At 41.3% G+C, this 21,071-nt stretch overlaps 1 protein-coding gene across 4 annotated transcripts in view; it reads left to right on the top strand.

Annotated features, from left to right (window-relative positions):
• Nucleotides 1–21,071, top strand: part of LOC135220800 (uncharacterized) — a 324,318-nt gene that overhangs the window by 275,982 nt on the left and 27,265 nt on the right. The window lies entirely within an intron of this gene.

The raw sequence follows: 21,071 nt of genomic DNA, 5'->3' as shown, positions 1-21,071 counted from the left end.
ACATACCCAGACTTGCTTATAATGTTCTGCTATTAATTTTCCACTTCACTCCTTAATCTTGTGTAATTTCAAAGAATAGATATCATTGGTCCATCACTATTCCAGGGTTATTTTGTGTGGATTTTTTCATCGTTTGCCTGGTCATTGATGTGTCTATATCCCCTGTGAGCTCTTGGAGTCACCCTGTTAGCAAAAAGGGGAGGCCCTGGGATGGAATCTTTTGAAGACTCCATATTATTGTTCTGCTGAAATTACTAAGATTTTTCTGGTTTTATCCTTGGTTCTCTCTCGTGACAATGTGAAGCATCATAAAGAAGACATTTGCCCCATACAGAGTTTAGTTTGGCCTAGGTTACCTCGGATCTAATTCTAACCATGCACACTCCTCTTAACATGCCTCCTCCAGGTACTTTAGGTGTCTTCAAGACTCGAGCACCCTTGGACTTCACACACCCCACTAAAAGAGCGAGGTTCAACTCGTAAGTGGGCTAGGTACTTTTGTGGAGGGTTCAAACAAGGAATTGTGCTGTCCAAGGTGACAGTTCCTTCTCAGAAGTTTGTGATTTTTCTGTGTTACCTTTCAAGGATGCCTGTTAATGAGCTTCAGCAGTATGATGAGCTGTTTTCTAGTAAGGTCCTGACAAGTCTTTTAGGTATAGCACCTCCAAGCATCTACTTCATGCTGAACCAGAGACTAGTTTTTCTTGGCTACATGAATGTTTAGCTGAGGCTTTCATTTATGTATTGGCACAGAGGTTATAGCTAAAGATGCTACTGCCTCTTTTTCATGGGGTCTGTTTTATATATGACCTATGAGAGTAGTTCATTTTGTGAGATACTTCTGCGATAGCTTCAGCCTTCTTAATTGGTATGAATGGGTTTTTTGACTGTGTCAAAGCTCTTTAGTCTGGCAGGGCACAATCTGTGGAGAACATTGTTAAAGCTTATCAGATGATCCATTCCTTTGTATCAGTGTTCTTTTCAAGTGTTAAAGGAAATACATTCATGTGGATTTACTTCTAACTGGTATTACTTCATCGACAGTGACGTCACACGTATTGAGAAAACTGTTGTGACGTCTTTTTCTTATGGGATTATAAAAAGTACTTTTTGTAATGGTGAGCTCTCAATCAAATTAAAATCTAAACAGATACTGATTTTACATAAATTTGGTATGATATAATTCCAAATATTATTTAAATTATGTACCAACTAACAAACTTGGTGCTCAGGAATGGACTGGGTTAACAAAATTAGTTTTATTTAAACTATAAGATTGCAATAATTATGAACTAATATTACTAGTATTATATATGATCCAGTGGTTATGATGCCTAACAGACTACTACAGACACATACTTGTGGCCATGTCAGCCTTTTTTTATTTGAAATGTCTGCTGCCTATACAAAATTATAGGTGACTAACACTGGGTAGATTTTAGTCAACACTTGTTCATTTTATCATTACTGGGCTGGTAGTACACAGGACCCACAGATCTCCTGTGTCACAGCAAATTGCTCAATCTCCTTTTATCCTGTGGAGATGGCTCATGACGACCTGCTATGAACCAGCCTCTGTAGGAATAAATGAAAAGTTAATTGTTGTTGGAATTGTGTAAAATATGCAACATGCTCCAGGCAGCAAGGTTAAATGATGAAAGAGCTCCCAATTAAATTGTCTCCGAGTCATAGGTTTCAGTATGAGTAGAGAAAGAGGAGGCTCCATGACTTGCCAGAACTCCCGCAGAGTGTATTTCCATCCAACTTTGAGTAGAATCCATGTTTGGGCCAATACTCTAAATGCAGTGAATTTTAGGAACTTATGTCAACTCCTCCTATGGAGACAGAATCTTTCTTTAAGCAAGATGTAAAAATGACCTAACATGAACTGGATGTACCCACTGAAATTTCACTTCTGAATTGGGAAGATCAAGTGAACAGTCTTCTGCTGTACATGAGAGGGATACAGTCGACCCTCGGGATTCACTGGGAGAGGGAGCGGAACCCCCCACGAATAGCTAAAATCTGCAAATACTTGACAACCCTCTTAAAATGCTTATAGTGCAGTGGTTCCCCCTTATTTGCGGGGGATGAGTACCAGACCCCCCACGAATAGCTTGAACCCACAAATAGTTAGAACTCCACTCTAAAAATGTTTATGTTTGCCCATCTTGAAAGTTCAAATACCAAATGTATACCTTAAGTAACATTCTATATTAAATTTTCCTTAAGTTATTATCTTAGTAATATATTAATCTTTGAGATTATATTATTGAATATACAGCAGTGCCTCAGGATACAAAATTAATCCATTCCAAAGCGGCCTTTGTAACCTAATTTTTTCATATCTTAAACTACTTTTTACATGTAAATTGCCTAATTTGTTCTAAGCCCTACAAAAACACCACAGTAAATTTTATAATAAAGCTAAATTGACCAATAAACAAGGAAATACAACAATCTGGACTGTTCAATACCATTCAATAACCTTTATTGTAGTATGTACCTGTAAATAAAGTGTATTAGTGTACATGGTACAAGAAATACTTTACGTACATGTATGTACATATGTAGTAAAATGTGGAACCTTACCTTTCGAGTGAGGCGATCTCCAAAAGTGGTGACAGAAGAGGAGGACAAATGGCAGAAAACAAGAACACTTAACTTTATGAAACATTAAAAAATGGCAGAAAACTTTAACACTAAACTTTACAAAACACATTAACAAATGGCAGAAAACATTAACACTTCTGGATTATCTCCATCTTCGTTCTCCATAGAAAGCATCCTCTTCTTTCTGTGAACATCAGCAACATTCTTGGGCCCCATGGCTAATAACATAAGTAATTAAGTTCACACACAACACAATAAAGTAACACAGTACAATGAAAGCGAATCACTAACACGAATTTATATTAACAAACGAAATATATGTGAATGAACGAATTCCAGTGTTTACGATAATGCTGCCGCAAAAAATGGTCAAGGAACGCCTTTACATAGAGGCATGATGCTGACCAATAGGAGAGCAGGATCTTACGGCAGTGACTAGCACCAGGAACCAATGTGAGAGCGGGAGGATGGTGGCGAGTCTACTCAGTTGGTGGCGCGCAAGTTTTAAAATTGTTCTTGGTGGTCCGGGCGAATCTCGGACTTTACCCTTTCGCAACCTGAATTATTTTTGTATACAGAAGCAAAATAATCTTCGTCTTTGCTTTAGTAACTTGGATTTTTCGTAAGTAGGGACTTTCATATGTTAAGGTTCAACTGTAATTTCAAAGTCATCCTAAACATTAGTACCCTTAAAGATATGTATGTAAATACTTATATACTCCTAACACTTCCAGCAAAGAGAGAGAGAGTTGTCCTTATTTTAAAGAGTGGAATGGAAAGATTATTATATTTCTTTAAAATACTATCACTCAAATTTTTTTAATTACCGTATATTTCGGCGTATAAGTCGACCGGAAGATAAGTCGACCCCCCCAATTCTGAGTAAATTTTTATGATTTTAACTAATATCGGGTATATTAGTCGACCTATAAAATTTGAGGCCAACCGTACGCTCAAAGTAAGCAGCAGGGTAAAACGTATCATATAAAATAACCTGAATGTTATTACGGTACATATGTTGCTCTACTTACCATAAGAAATACAGGTAATATATTCGGTATATTAACAAATCTGTGTAATATATAAAAGATGAATATCGGCAAATATGATTAGAAATGACGAAACGAAAGATACGTTACTCGAGTGTAATGTAAACAAACAAAGCGCTAACTAACGCTGCATAACAGCCTACGTATATATGTACGTATGTACAAACTGCACTCAAGTTAATGTTTTGATTGGGTTGTTAAAACGACGTGCCGGTATTTTATTATTATGTTGGAATATTCCTTGACCATTGGTTCTTCTATGGCATAAACAGGCTCATTTGAGGGAAAACGAACCTGTAGTTGATTCACCAATCACCAGATTCAAACTGGGATCCTTATGATGAAACCGTGAATGATAATTTGTCTGATGAATTGTTTTATTCAAGTGATGATGACTCAAGTAATTTTGAAGGATTTTAGATACATATTTACTATTAAATACAATTTTTTTATTTTATTTAAAGTGATAAATAAAGATTTCATACCATAAATGTTTTTGAACAATACCCCGGTAAATACAAAACTGTCAGAGTGAACGCATCCTTCTCAATTACTGTACTACAAATAGCTACGCAATGTTTACACTTCCTGTGCGATTGGGGTTTCTCTAAGTTACTTTGATTTGTTTCATTTTATTTAAGGTAATGGATGTTCTAATGTATTATTATTGTCGTATTACAGTGTGAAATGTTTTTAATACTGGTATTTACATACATAGTTAACTCAACAAGGCTGTCATTGTTATTAGCCAACTGTAAAGCCTGGATTCCTGTACCGATATGCCAAAATAATAAAGATTCACTTTTTGTTACCGTTAGATAAGTCGACCCCCTAATTTTGGCATGATTTTTTGGGGCTAAAAGGTCGACTTATACGCCAAAATATACGGTAGTTATATTATTATTATTATTATTATTAGAAAATATTAATATTAATAAACTTATTACATAGACATATCTAAAAAATTATCACATCCCAGAGAGAGAGAGAGAGAGAGAGAGAGAGAGAGAGAGAGAGAGAGAGAGAGAGAGAGAGAGAGAGAGATTAGGCTTTACATTAGTTGACATATTTGACAGGTTTGGACTTCGTGAAATTCTCTGCAGTTAGAAAGAAAGATGGGGGAAAGCATTTTTATTTAAGTGAAATGGAAAGGTTACTTTTATTTCTTTAAAATACTTATCACAACCAAAATTTGTGTTATTACAGTTTTATGTTATTATTATTAAGTAAATATTCATAAACATATTTACATACAGTAACCATAAGCATCCTTTTATCTCAGAGAGAGAGAGAGAGAGAGATAGAGAGTAGAGAGAGAGAGGAGAGAGAGATAGAGAGAGAGAGAGGGATTAGGCTGCACATTAGTTGACATATTTGACAGGTTTGGACTTCGCGAAATTCTCTGCAGTTAGAAAGAAAGATGGGGGAAAGCATTTTTATTTAAGTGAAATGGAAAGGTTACTTTTATTTCTTTAAAATACTTATCACAACCAAATTTTGTTATTACAGTTTTATTGTTATTATTATTAAGTGAAAATATCAATAAACATAGAATGAATTACCTCCAGGGACAAAGAGAGAGAGAGAGAGAGAGAGAGAGAGAGAGAGAGAGAGAGAGAGAGAGAGAGAGAGAGAGAGAGAGAGTAAAACAATCAGGGCTTTTGGATGCCACATAATTAACACGTTTATATAGGTAAAATTTAAAGAACGCGGCAAACACGACATCAATAACAACATAAAACGTGGGCAGGCCAGTGTTGCCAAATGGGAATGGCAATCTCTGGGTAGATTGTGCTCCATAAAATGCTATATAATTCACATCATACACAACAATGCCACCTAGCCAATTTCAACCGATTGCTCTCTTTTTCGATTCAAACATGTTTCTAACATACACAGTGTACTTGTACATTATGTTACATGATTCCTAATAATTTCGAAACCTATTCTGTTCCATTCCTGTAAACGGTTTTGCAAGATTTTGTTCTTTTTCTTACATGAAATATCAAACATAGTAGAATAAAAGAAATATTCAACTTAACATTTCAAAGTTTTGATGTCAAAATATGTATGCTAGATGTATTTGAAAACAAATGCAAGTTTTCCTTCCAGATGCTAGATTGAAAATTTTGTAATTACCTCAAGAAAATGAAAGCTAGCATTAAAAATGCGAAATTGTTAACACTGAACTCAACAGATCTTGTTAGTAGTACAAATGATAGTTATTGTATCATTAAAAATATCAAAATAACAAAGTCGCAAAGCCAATTCTATTCATGTTTTTCCTAAACACGTAGCCTAAAAGGAAAACATTATTTTGTATGTTTCATCGCTGCCACAAACCCCTGACAATGCAGAGTACATATGATTATTCTAAACTATTATTTACTATCAGAATAACAATGATATTTTGTATTGAAAATGAATGTTACGTATATTCCAAACATTATTAGTACCATGACTAGTAATATTACAATTTCAAAAGATAATCTTGCTGTGAACGCTACCATAGTTTGATTTTCACATACATACGTACATTTTGTCAGCTGGCTGGCTTCGCATAGATAAAAGTTGGTTTCACTGATATGAAATAATTCCACGAATAGCCTTTTTATTATGAAGATATGACGATAATATATAAGGTAAAAAATGGTTTTACATGTTTCGTTTACGCTTCGTCGCAGAGAGAGAGAGAGAGAGATTCTTTCTTCAGATCTCCATTACGTGAAGAATGAGATAAAATGTATTTTATTTTTACCTTTGGAAGTCACCATTGAATATCGGCAGTGACAACTTAAACACAACTCGATAAATGCTCGATAGTTATGGCAGATGATGTCGGCAATTGGCTGTTTCTCTATAAAGATAGAGAGAGAGAGACTGTTACCTGATTAGGTTGTAACATTGACAGATATCCATTAGCAAAAGTTGAATAATAGTTGTGTATATTGAGAATAATGATCATTTTAATAAAACTGTTGTTTTACTGTGTCTAATCATATTGCATGTATTATTACCATATTATAGTATTATGATATGAACATAGCGATCTACCATTTGCATTCTGGTTTTGTTTACATAATTAAAATAATCAACTGATGTCCGTTTTACCAATATCATCACTGTTTTTAGTTGCCAAATGGAACTTAATTCAGAGATATGCCTATAATATATAAGCTGAGAATGGTTTTATTACCTTTATTGTCAGTTAATATCATAATGTGAATCTGTTCATGTATGTTGGTGGTTATCGCATTGCAACTAGGTTTAGCCTACCAACGAACGTCATACATATACAGGCGGCCCTCGGTTAGTGGCAGGGGTTCCGTTCCTGGCCGCCGACACTTAGTGATTTTCGACACTAAGCAATTTTGAAGCCTACGGCCACCGCACACCTTTCGAATCTCTAGACCAGTCAAAGGCGCCGTAATCCCGCAATGGCGCAATAAGTAAAATTATATTTATGCAGTATAGTACTATAGATTTCCTGTACAGTACATTATAGCATTGTAAATACTGTAAAGTGAAAAAAGCCCAGCTTTAATCCTTTGGGTGTCTAGAGTATGTAAAGATATGATAAAGTTTATACAGTGTACAGGTAGCTGTAGTGTTCAAATTACGATCATTAGTCTTACGATAGTCCAATTTTATGAGAGATCAAATTACAATGGCCTAACTTTATCCATCATCTAGTTACATAAGTTCCATAACAGCAAATGAGAATGATGAAAGTATGGTTTTGACGTTATACTCGTTGCGTGAACGTGTACAGCCATGAACAACCGAACGAGAAACGACTCTTTTTCTAAGTACAACTGAACTGGATAACATCCGTTTGGCTTGTATTTCAATCATCGTACTACAGTACACTATTACCGTAGTTGTTATAAATGGCATTATGTATAGAATAGAACTGAGATATCTTAATGTAATAACTTTATTCGCTATAGATCAAAGATCAATATAGATCAAAGATCAATCGGGAAATATACTGTTAAATTTAAACCTTGTTATAACTGAAGCTGAGAAAACTGTTCATGCTGCTAATGACTATTATCGTACATCAGCAACAAGGATAAAACTGCAGTAAACGTATGCCATCAAACACAACCGTAGATAAAATTGGAATAAAATCATTTTAATCAAAACTACTGTGCTTGAAAGAACACATTTTACTGTTGGTTTTACGCCGATATAAGATAAAATAACATAAAGTTCATATTACGATGATATAAAGGATTATTGCGAACGGAATCACGTAATTTTTTACGCAATAAACATGCTGCCAACGTAATCTGTTAACGAAAAAAAAAGTCATTCACATTCACAACGAGACACATTCAAGTAATATTTCCACCTAAAAACACGTTGTATAAGGAAAAATAAGTTTGTCTCATATAAGTCAAGTATCTAGATATTCGTTTATGCTAACTAGAAGCAAGAGAATTTGCTGAGAATTGCGTTATGGTGAAACAAGCTCGTATTCATCAGCTGATTTCAAACCACAACATTGGGTGCTCCGTGGAATACTGGCTTAAATTTGCCGTAGTATTTTATAATACAATAATATGAGAATGCATACAATATTCTTGGATTCAGTGAAATAATGTATAACTTTTTAAAGGATTTATGGAAGAGATGCATAATTAATAAAATAACACCATGCATTTTTCGGAACAGTGGTGGACAAGAACGAACATGAAAGAACATCCCCTGACAACACGGAGCATAGTTACAAAGGCTGCCTTAATTTGTATCTTATTTATGTACAAAAATGAAAATGAAAAATACCTTTTACGAAATAATTTTACATTTTCAACCACATTTTAAACAAAAGAAAAGCATAAAACATTTAAAACAAAAAATCGACACACCGATAGCTAAATTAGCACTCTTTTTAACTCAATGTTTTCGGAAGAGCGGCAGCCGGCGGCATACAAGAACGAACATGAAAAACATCGTAGTCAATAACTTGAAGGGCAGTTTCAAAAGCTGCCTTTTTATCATATTTCTGCACAGAAATAAAAATGCCCTATTCATAATACATTTTGTTCATGAAACTTACCTGTCAGATATATATATAGCTGTATTTTCTGAAGTCCGACAGAATTTTAAAAACTTACGACACACGCAGTGGGAGTCAGGTGGTTAGTACCCATTCCCGCCGCTGGGAGGCGGGTATCAGGAATCATTCCCATTTTCATTCATAATTTTTCTGTCGCCGGTTGCTGGAAACACCTGTTTCCAGTACCTCCGTCTTAGATTTTGGAAACTTCATTGCCGCTAAGTATCCTATTGTCTTTTAATTTATTACTTGGATTTGTGGCTAGACATACGCTATCTTAAATTGATTTGAATTTGATTCATTTTTGCATAAGATATCTGAATCTAGTTAGGCTAGTTTCAGAGGGTGTTGTCTGCAAAGATAGGGTGTGGCTACCGAAAGCTTCGGTAGATCCGCACTTGGTATGCACGAGGGGTATGAGTCTTGCTTCTTGGTTGAGATTTGTCATGTGAGGAGTGTGAGACTGTCTATTCCGTAAGGAAGACGTATGATTCGTATGTACGCAATTAATCAGTAAACATGTCTAATTCCGTAAGGAAAACGTATGATTGTATATACGCAATTAATCAGTAAACAAAAGTCAGGGTAGTGAACCTGCTAACCTTCCTGTAGACTTTTTTTTTTTTTTTGCCTAACCCTGTAGTATGGCCTACGGGTTATGAATTTGTCTGCGAGAGGTGATCGCTCTCCTTCATTGTTGTGAGAGTGCTACTTCTGTTATTGTTTCTCATAACCCTGTAATGTTGCCTTCGGGCCCTAAACAGTGTCTGTAGAGGTTATTGCCCTTTCTCTAATACTCTTTCGATTCGTATCTTAGAATCGAAAGTGCTTGCTTTAGAGAGCAATAGCGAAGTGGCTAAGTGCAGTGACAGTGCCCTTGTGTAGTGGAGGGTGCGTCAGATCGGCCTTATTCGCCTCTAGGCCGGGACCTCTGCTTGACTCCCAGGACCCGGGGAGAGAGCATGTCGAAAGCCGAAGGAGGGTTACGAGGAACCCCCACCGATCTGGCGTGCCTTCGGCAGTTTCTGATGAAATCCCCAGACTGCCTAAGTGCGTGCACGTGCAGAATCCTGAAGGATTGCTTCTCGTCCTCCGAAGCGTCCTCCCGCGCAAGGGGTTGGAGCTTTCGGAAGGACTCGCGCCCTTCTAAATAGAAAGCTTTGTAGAGGGAGGACGCTTCACGTACCTCCTCTCTCTCTCTCTCGTTATGCGTTCCAGTGAGAAGTAAGAAGGCGAACGTCGCCTGATCACGTGTACGTCTTTCCACCGAGAAATATGAAATGGAAGTCTTAGTAGCAGGGACGCGAACGCTTTTGAGAGCGGACGTCCGAGTTTTGTTACTGTGAGAATAAGAAGGCGTTCCCTCGCCAGTCGCCCCTCGTATTCTCGCACGATCGACCCTTCTCCTGAGACTGTTTCGTGCAGTCGGATTTCTCTCCGAAATGTATCTCGCTTGTTTTTGACGCCTGTCAGGAGCGTGACGCTTTTCTGCACGCTTCTTTTGACGCTCGGCTTGGACGGGACGTTCGGATGGACGCCAGGCGCGCGCGGGTGCACGCCAAGCGCGCACCAGTGGACGCCGAGCGCACTCCGCGCGCGCCAGTGGACGCCGAGCTGTGCTCGCTGCTGGCCAGTGGACGCCCGAGCGTGCTCACTGCTCGCCAGTGGACGCCGAGCGCGCGCGCCAGCGCACGCCAGGTGTGTCGTCTGGCTGAACGTTTCTATTGAACTCTTCAAGCTCTTGTTTACGATTTGGGCCTCAAGAATTTTTACCTCTACCTTCGGTGATACCTTATACCTCACATGCAAAGAATGTGAAGTAAGCAGTGCTTCGGAGGAAGCTTAAAGTGAACAGACAACTTCGTCTTCGAAACCCAGCAAGACCTCGGGTTTCGTGAATTCAAGAGATCTCTGTCAATATTTTATTGCTTTTCGCAAAGGTGGATGGAGTTAAGGAAAGCTCTAGGGAAGATCTCGTTTTCTCTACCGCAGTCAAGACTTTGCGATAAGGCAGTTACGGGTTAGGTAAAGGCTCGATGTCCTGCACGTCAGGACTCTCGGCAATGTTCAGTAGGAGTCTTGCAAAGGTACTCATCAAAAGGACGCTCTTCAGGAAAGCGCAAGATAGGACTTCTTTTGCCATACTGCCAATAAATTTTAAGCTTTAGCAGGCTTAGTTGTGATCGGGAGAGGAAGCTGGTTGGAGATTTCTTCCTACTTCCCAGGATAATTTTGCAAGCTTTTTAGCCCATCTGAAAGGGTTTTTCAGATGATAGGTTTTGTTAGTTTCTAGTCGGGACTACGCTGCCGAATTGAACATCGTCGTTCACCCTGCCGTAAGCCTAGTCTCTTAACAGGATTCTTGCCCCTTCCTCGTTTGAGACGGAATCGGAAAATAAAATGCTCGACTTCCTGGATTAACGTTTTGTCAATTCAGTGACTTTCCCCCATTGACAATATACTATCGTTTTGTCAAGTAAGTGGGTATCCCCTCATGACAAATATCTCTTTGTCCCGCGTAAATGGATTAGTTCTCATTGACAAACATCTCATTAACTTGATATTGCGTAAGCGAATAAGCTCTTATTGACAAGATTCGGAAGAGCTCTCATTCGTCATTCGCAGACTCGTACCAAGAAATAGAACTTGTAGACTACGTCAATGAACGCTTATGTCCAATAAAACATAAGAACGTTGAGCTGATCTGCTTCGATTCTCTTAAGTTTTGTTCATGAAACTTGCCTGTCAGATATGTATGTAGCTGTATTTCCGAATTCAGCTATATATATATATATATATATATATCTGCCAGGTAAGTATGAACAAACTTTATTGTATCATAACAATATCATTTTGCTTTGCGTTATTTTATTTCTGGTTGGTTCAAGTCATATACGCTTGCTGTAGTTACCTCTTCGAATGGCAACCGAGAGGTCTATTGTCTATTTTAAGGACATTTAATCGTTACTCCCTGCAGCCTTCCAGGAGTTTCCGATTTATCTTTTACCGTTGTATGGTAGTGTTCTGACGACACAAACGCATCTATATATTTAGCGTTTTCTGTTTCGCCTAAATATACCAGCTTGAGAGTCTATCTGCTCAAAAAATAACGGACCTATTTCTTCGTAGAATAGGGTAGCTGGCAACCCAGACATAAAGTTAAGAGACGACATTCGTAAGCTGCTGGCTGCTGCTGTCACGCTGTCTCTGTCCTCCAGTCCAACTGAGCCACCAGTAACAGATCGTGCGCTGTCATGCGCGGTAGGTTACGTCTCTCTCTCTTTGCGGGATTGGCTGACTAACCGTATCTCTGTGCTGGCGGTTACGTCTCTCCTGCGGGATTGACTGACCTAACCTGTATCTCTGTCCTACAATCACGGACTTTAGCCTAAGATTGAAGGGATTTCTTACGTGAATGAATAAACGTTGCATTCGTTTTGCCTTACTATGTTCAACAGAGTTATCTCTTAATCCTTTCGGTGCTCGTTACCGCACGGTATAGAACTACGAGTCTACCGCAACATTGCACTTTTATATGCTCTCCTGCTTAGGCAAAGCGCAGCCTTATTAGGGAAGTAAGCATACTCGGGGAGGGAATGGATGAGCTTGCTGGGGACCATTTCCTTCCTGAAGAAGTTTTGTTTCCCCAGAATAGACTGCAATTAAGATCACAGTTTTTTCCGACCGGGAAACTGAAATATTATTCAAGATCTAGGAATGATTCTGAGGTGATAGAAAGAAGGTGCCGGATATCTGGATAGGGTTTCAAATGTCCTGGACATCTTAATCTGAAAGAAGTAAAGCGATTCGGTAGTCCCTCCAGTCCTCGAAACGAGTTTTTGGGAACCAGTGGTCCAGATCAACTCTGATATTCCACAGCTCTCATATCTTAAGAAGTATCTTCTCTCAGGTCCCTGTTCGAGTTTACGAGAAAGAGCCTATTATAACAACAGGCGTAGAATGTAACGATCCTCTAGAGGTTCGTTACAGGATTGCAAAAGTCCGTACGAATCGTCTCGATCGACGGCAGCAACTATTGACTTCCGAGTGGAATATTTCTTTAGAAGTAAGTTGAGAGTTGTGGAGACTTTAGGGACGCCCTTTCATTCTTCTCTTCGATATGTTGAGGACGAAGAGGCTTCTTCTTCTCTGCTCCCTTATTCTCGATCGGGATCGGTACCATTAAACGCCATCCTATGATATTGAACGGGGATGGATGTTTAGTCTTTTTTCCCCTTTTTCAATCGCTTAGGAATGTAATAAGAGGATTTATGACGTCACAGGAGCGACAATGACGCTGATCGCCCCATGTTGGCCTTCAGGATCCTGGATTCACAGAGGTCACATACTTCCTAGTTCACTTTCCAAGGACCTTTTCCGAGAGAGTCGGTCTACTCTAACTCGAAAGGTACCTATAACCTCTCCGCTCTGAGTCTGACTACGTTCAGACTATCGAGATGTTGACAGGAATAAGATTACCGTCTTCCTTTTCCGTCTGAAGAATGGGATAAGCTGGCAGTCACAACTATTAAAGAATACGCAAATATGTTGTTGAGCCTTTGGGCTCAGAGATTTGCGTCTGTCAAACAACAAAGCCCTTCACGATCTTTGAGTTCTGTGAAATCTCGAAAACTCCGCTCACCATCTACTTTTTGTCTCACCTGTTTTCTCGGAGTCAGACATCGTGCGAGATCAGGAGACATATAGTAGCCCTGAGTTTCTTGTTGACGAAGTCGGTTGCGTTTATACACCCCCGATGATCGTTTAACATGAGACCAGGTTGGACTGTCAGGCATTCGTCCTTCGGGACTGAATCGCCTTTTTGCTCCTCGCTCCTTTCTCCTGGCACCAGAAGCTCGAGTCAGGAGTGGCTCAGGAGTTGATTCGCTAACGACGTTGGGTTGCGTTGATACACCCCCCAAGGTTTGCTTAGCTGAATCGCCCAGGCAGTCCAAACACTCATCCTTCAGCGAAGAATAGTGCCTTATGGTCTTCAGGGTACAGCCTTGCTGTCCTTGATTCGTCTGACTGGTCAACTGTCGGTCACCTGACGTTAGTACAGACGGACTGACTGTGCATGTCCAGACCGAAGCTTTCAATATGGAACTTAGACATAGTCTGAAGTTCTTGATGTCAAAGCATTCGAACATCTCCTACCTGTTAATTACTTCTTGCATGTGATCAGGAAGGCATTTTTCTAACCACCCTAGATACGACAAAGAGGGTTAGTGAGATTTTAAGCCATCGTCACAAGTTTTGGCTTTAGAGAACACAAGGCGGTGTGCTCTCTAAGCTTTTCGTTATGGCCTAAGAATGGAAACCCGTTTTGTCCAGGGTTGGGCCAGGAGCTTGGAAGCAAGGATGGCACAAGTTAGTGGGCAGGAGCCAGAGAGAGTCCTGTGCCCTGTCAGGTCTCTCAAGTTTTATCTACATAAAACTCAAGAAAGTCGAAGTCGTACGGACAATCTGCAGTGTTCCGAAAAGACCAGACTTGCCCATATCGAAGAACACCCTGGCTTTATTGTTAAGGAGGTCTTTCAAAAAAGCTCCCTTCTTTGTGTTTGCACAAAGATTTGAAATCTTTGGATTTGAATGCTCACAAGAGGCGAGGGCGCGGCCTCGGAAGCATTCAACAGAGCATGGCACTCAGCAACATCCTGAGTACCATGTTTTAGCGAAGCAACTCTGTGTTCAATTCACACTCCCTGCGAGATGTGAAGATGGCATATTGAGATCTGCTGCTCGCTAGGGCCATACGTGTCTGCAGACACAATCTTGGGGGCAAGAAGTACCACTCATCTATCCTGTAGAAAATGGTTAGGAAGAGCTCTTAATTTAGTAGTTGAGTCGCCGACAACGGTGACTTCTTAACTCTTAAGCCTTGTTAACACACCTTAACTTTGGCTAGGTGGGTCATTGGTGATATATATTTTTATATATATATTTATTTTACTTCTTAGCCCTCATGGTATGGTCAATATGGTCTAGTCACGTCGTGGTCTCGCCCCTGTTGACAGATCATCTGGAGTGCACCAGCTATATAGGTCTCTACCTCGCTGCCAACTCTAGTAGCACAAGCAGACTTACGCGGCAGTAACCACGAAGTCAGCTATGCTAACAGGTAAGGAATCAAGATAGCAATTATCTGCATATATATGTTTCCTAAAATCTTCTATTCTGTCTACTCCCACCACCAAAGGTGGGATTCAGCTATATATATCTGACAGGTAAGTTTCATGAACAAAATGATATTGTAATGATACAATTAAGTTTGTTCATACTTACCTGGCAGATATATAATCAAGTACCCACCCACCTCCCCTCAGGAGACAGTGGAAATAAAAATTATGAATAGAAAATGGGAATGATTCCTGATACCCGCCTCCAGCGGCGGGAATGGGTACTACCACCTGACTCCCACTGCGTGTGTCGTAAGTTTTTAAAATTCTGTCGGACTTCAGAAAATACAGCTATATATATATCGCCAGGTAAGTATGAACAAACTTAATTGTATCATTACAATATCATTTTCATATACATTTTAAACATAAAAGCATAAACATTTATAAAATCGACACATCGATCGCTAATTTGCACTTTTTAAATCGATATTTTCGGAAGAGCGGCAGGCGGCGGCTCACAAGAAAGAACATGAAAAAACATCGTATTTGATAACGATAAAAGGCAGTTTCAAAAGCTGCCTATGTATCATATTTCTGTGCAGAAATAAAAATACCTTACACGTAATACATTTTCATACATTTTTTAAACAAAAGCATGAACATTTATAAATCGACACATCCATAGCTAAATTTGCACTTATGTAACTCTATATTTTCGGCATAAAACAGCATCAGAGGCATATATTTTACCCTAATACCTACGTAATAACTCTCCATAAAATTTGTTAACCCTCTTACGTCGACTGGACGTATTTTACGTCGACATTTTTTGTCTCCCGTGTGCCGACTGGACGTATTTTACGTCTACTTACAAAAGGTTTTTTTAAAATTTGCGGAAAAATACTTATAGGCCTACCAACCTAAAACTTTTGAATCACGCGCCTTGGGGGATGCTAGGAGTTCACGGATGAAGGTGTTGTTTTGTTTACAATCGTTATACAGGCGCGCAAGCACGAATTTCTTTCTTGCCGCACTAAAAAGTATCTGTGACACATCTCGGAAATTATTTCGTCACTTTGACATAATTTTTGTACCATTGTAAATTAGCCGTTACATGAAGTATTATGTATGAAAATGTGCGCATTTTTATTTAGAATACAACAATAAAATACTCATGATTGTAGCTTTTATGAGTTTGAGATTTTTAAATATGTAACTGACCTGGCAGTTATATACATAGCTATATTCTCTGACGTCGTGACGTCCACGACAGACTTTCGAAACTCGCGGCAATCGCCGACCATCGGTCAGGTGATCGTTACCTGTACGCCCTCTAGATAGTTACCTGGAAACCCCATATTTTTTCTGTCGCCCAAGCCGGCAACTTCGTTGTTGTGGGCTCCTCGATAGGTTTTCGTACTCGCTAGAGTAGTTTCATCGTTGGGTGAATATTTTTATTGGCTTTCGCTGTTGTTGGACTTGGATTGATTTTGGATTTGTTTTTGGATTACTCAATTAACAATGTCGGACTCGGGAGTTGTGTATAGAGTCTGCTGTAAAGGGGGTGTAGGGTTAGAATTCCCAAAGCTTTCTCTTGATCCCCACACACTTTGTGTGAATTGTAGGGGTAGAATTTGCACTTTTGAGAAGATGTGATGAGTGCTTGATTTTGGATGATAAGGAGTGGAAGGAGTTGGACAAGTATGTCCGTAAGCTCGAGAGAGATAGAATTAGAAGAATAAGAGTTCCCTTTCCCGTTCATCAACGAATCAGGAAGTGGTAGATAATCCATAGTTCCTTCCCCTGCTCCTTCTGAGCGTAATTTAGTAGAAGTATCAGCTCCCGAACCTGTCTCCGAGTCGGGGGCGAAGGACTCAACCTTTGCAGGTATTCAAGCGGTGCTTGAAAAAATGGGACAACAGATTGCCTCTCTTACTGAGCAGGGCAATCGCACTTGGACTGTCGTAAGTGCTTTAAAGTTGCAGGTTTGCTAAAAGGTCAGGTAAGTGACAAAGTTTAGTGTAGGAAACGGTAGTGGAGGGTGCGTCCGATCGGTCCTGTCGCGCTCCTAGACCCAGACCTCTTACAAGCTCCCGGACCCATGGGAGACGTAAAGTCGAAAGTCTAAGGGAGGCGAGAGGCTCTAGTATCCGGTCGGGCGTTCCGTCAAAACAAACCTGCTGACGCTTCCAAGGTTGCTTCAGACAGCCGTAGAAAAGGCGCGTCGAGTGTGGTTTGGTTCGTCATCCGATGACGTCTCCCCCCGCGTCGAGGATGGCGACACTCTACTTCCTCTTCGTCCTCTCAAGAGGAAATTACCTCGTGTTTGTGAGGTCTCATCAGATTGAGCAACTGCCAGGCTGCAGTCACTGGAGTTCTCCGGAGAAGTTTTCGTCATTCGGAAGCCTCGCCAGCTAAACAGAGCAAGACAGCGCTTTCGATGCACGCTCCTCTTCCTCCTGCTACTTGGGAGGATTTACCTAGGAAGCTTCCTACCAAGCGTCCTCAGGAAGCCTTAGAAGGATCGACTCCTTCTGGCTTGCGGTTCGTGTGGGCGAACCTGACGAGTTACCCTCTCCCTCGAGAGACAATGAAGCCAAGAATATGCTGCAAGATATGCAACAGCAGCTGTCTGTACTTATGGAAAAGCTGCAAGAACCCAAGCGTCAGTCTGACGCCCCGGGAGTGATGAAGACTTCGCGAAGCGTCAACGCCAAGAACACAGACACCAGGACACTTCGATTTACTCGGACATGACGCTTCCGAGCGTGACGCCAGCGCGCGTAAGAGCAAAGAGCGTGACGCCAACGCTCGTAAGAGCAAAGAAAGCCGTGACGCCAGCGCGCGCGTGAGAGAGAAGGACGTGACGCCGACGCTCGTAAGCATGACGCCTCGGCGGTTTCTGGTGCCAAGGAACGCATCGAGACCAATGACGCTCGGCTTTGGCTTTAAATACATCATCCGATGCGGAACGAGACAGAGAGAGACCTTCGGAGATGTTGGAGGTAGTTTCGGAAGAGGAGACGAAAGAACAAGTTCCTCCTTCCGACTATAAGACACTTATGCTTCTGTTTCAAGAGCTTTTTGAAACGGATTTCAAGCCCGCAGCACCTCGTCTCCCCTGCTCAGTTCCTTTGTGGAAGAACCCAGAATAAGACTGCCTTTACTAAGATGGTTCTTTCCATTTCGGCCAAGAAAGCGCTTGCGAAGATGAACGACTGGATGAAAGAGAAAAAAGGAGCGAGGCAAAACTGCTTTCGTTTGTTTTTCCTCCTGCAAGATTGGCTTCGAAATCCAGCGTTTGGTACGAGACTGGGGGAAGTTCTGGGCCTGGGAGTACCTGCCATCCTCTCAGGCAGACTTCTCCAGTATCGTCGATGCCAATCGTAGACACGCCTTATCAGCAGCGAAGGTGATGTGGTCGATGCAAGAGTTCGATCATTTACTGAAGGGCGTGTTTAGAGTGTTTGAGGTCCTGAACTTTCTAGACTGGTTCTCTGAGTGCTCTTGCCAAGAAAGTGGAAGAGAAGGATCAACGGACATTTCTAAACCACTTCTGAGTGTGATGTATTGTATGGACAAGGCGTTACGTGACGGAAAAAACTAATGAAGTGGCAGCGATTTTCACGGCAGGAATCGTGAAGAAAAGGTCCCTTCTCTGCTCCTTACAGCTAAAGGGGTCACAGGTACAAAGAGCAGAGCTTTTGTTTGCCACCCTTTGCGAAATTCTTTTTCCACAGGAGATTATTAGAGATATTGCCACTTCATTGACTCAGAAGACCACAGGACCTAATATCGAAGGCAGCCAGTGGGGTGGGGTGTTTTGCCTTCTTCGTTTGCGACCAAGAGAGCGAGAGAGGAGAAACAACCACAACAGTTTTTTTCGAGGAAAAAACAGCCCCGAGGGACGTCGGGAACTTCTAGAAAGCCCTCCAGAAAAGGTGGCAAGCTTCCTTCCAAAAGGAGGCCATGATCAGACAGTCCTTCAGACACAAATAGGAGCCAGGCTTTCTTGTTTGGGGAAGCCTGGAGAGAGAGAGGGGCGGACAACTGGACCCTTCAGATACTAAGGGAGGGCTACAAGATCCCTTTTTACGCAAAACCTCCCATAGTTTAGATCCCTCGACTTAACAGCGAATTACAAGGACAGCAGCAAGAGATTCGCGTTAAAAGAACAAGTAGAGCTTATGCTCTTAAAAAAGGCGATAGAACCTGTTTCACCCCAAGAGAATCCGGGGTTCTACAATCGACTGTTTTTGGTACCCAAGAGCTCGGGAGGATGGAGACCCGTTCTGGACGTCAGTGCTCTAAACGCCTTCGTCGTGAAGACGAAATTCACGATGGAAACAACGCAATCAGTGCTATCGGCGTTGAGACCGGGAGATTGGATGGTCTCATTAGACTTACAGGACGCTTATTTCATGTCCCCATCCACCCAAGCTCTCGGAAGTTACCTCAGGTTCTTATTCGAAGGAAGAGTATTCCAGTTCAGGGCTCTTTGCTTCGGGCTCAGCACAGCGCCACAAATATTCACAGCTATTATGGCAATGTAGCCAAATGGCTACCACGAAGGGGGGATCCGCATTTCTCTTTATCTGGACGATTGGCTTCTCAGGGCCAACTCCAAGAAACAGTGTCTGGAGGATATGAAAATAACCCTGAACCTAGTACGGGGAAACTAGGGGCTAGTGGTGAACCTGGAAAAGTCTCACCTGGAGCCCTCTCGCTCGATCATTTATTTAGGGAGTTCTGATGAACTCTCAGGATTTTCGGCTTATCCCTCCAGGAGAGACAAGACCGATGCCTGAATCGTGGTGCAGGAATTCCTGGGGAGACAACAATGTTCGGCGAGGGAATGGATGAGTCTTTTGGGGACCATTTCCTCGATCGAACAGTCGTCTCACTGGGAAGACTGCATCTCAGACCTATACAATTTTACCTCAACAGAAATTGGAAAAGGAAGGAACAAAGGCTTTCAGACACCTTCCCAATTTCAAGCAGAGGTCAAGAAAGACTTGATTTGGTGGCTGGATCCAGCGAAGCTGGGAGAAGGAGTTTCACTTCAACAATTGAATCCACAGCTAATACGTTCTCAGACGCATCAGACCTAGGCTGGGGAGCGACTCTGGGGAACAGGGAAATTTCGGGAAGATATGGAGCGAAACCGAAGAAATTGGCATATCAACAAGAAAGAGCTGATGGCAGCTTTTCTAGCTCTTCAGGCATTCGAGGAATGTGCGGCAGGCAAAGTAGTGGAAATAAGCATGGACAACGTGACTGCTCTAGCGTATGTCAGGAAACAAGGAGGCACCCCCACTCGTTTTCTCTGAAACGAGACAGCCAAGAATCTGTTGCTATGGGCAAAGGACAGAAATATCGTCCTCCAAAACGAGATTTGTACAAGGGGAATTAAATGTCAGAGCGGACCTCTTGAGCCGGAGAAATCAGGTCCTGCCAACAGAATGGACTCTCAAGTTAGAGGTATGCGAATTACTATGGAGGTTATGGGGGCAACCTTCCATAGACTTGTTTGCAACCAACAAGACAAGGAGGATGCAGACGTTCTGCTCACGGTGCCGGATCCACAAGCGGTAGCAGTAGACGCGTTCCTCATGAACTGGGAAGGACTGGATCTGTACGCCTTCCCTCCCTTCAAAGTGATACACAAAGTATTAAAGAAGTTCGCGCAGTCCGAAGGAAGCAGAATGACCCTGATAGCCCCGTACTGGCGACGCGAGACTGGTTCGCAGAGATGTTGCAGGGCTAGTGGGAAGTTCCAAGAAACCCTTCCGTGCTTCCAGATCTGCTCAGACAGCCACACTTCAAACGGTATCACAGGAATACCCACGCTCTTCAGCTAACTGCCTTTCGACTGTCGAAAAGCTCCTTAGAGCTAGAGGCTTTTCGCGAGAGGCAGCTAAAGCTATCGCCAGATCAAGAAGGGCTTCGACCATCAACGTCTACCAGTCGAAGTGGGAGATATTTAGAAACTGGTGTAAGGAGAAGAAGGTGTCCTCGTCCAACACATCTGTGAGCCAGATCGCAGACTTCCTTCTTCACTTAAAAACTTAAAGTAGGTCTAGCCACTACTACAATTAAGGGATACAGGAGCATGCTGGCGTCAGTCTTTAGACATAGAGGACTGGACTTGTCTAGGAATCAAGATCTTCACGACTTAATTAGATCTTTTGATACTACGAAACAAAAGACTGAACAACTACC

This window comes from Macrobrachium nipponense, chromosome 2 (assembly GCF_015104395.2).
Source record: "Macrobrachium nipponense isolate FS-2020 chromosome 2, ASM1510439v2, whole genome shotgun sequence".
NCBI lineage: Eukaryota > Metazoa > Arthropoda > Malacostraca > Decapoda > Palaemonidae > Macrobrachium > Macrobrachium nipponense.
This window is presented reverse-complemented; position numbering and strand designations above follow the sequence as displayed.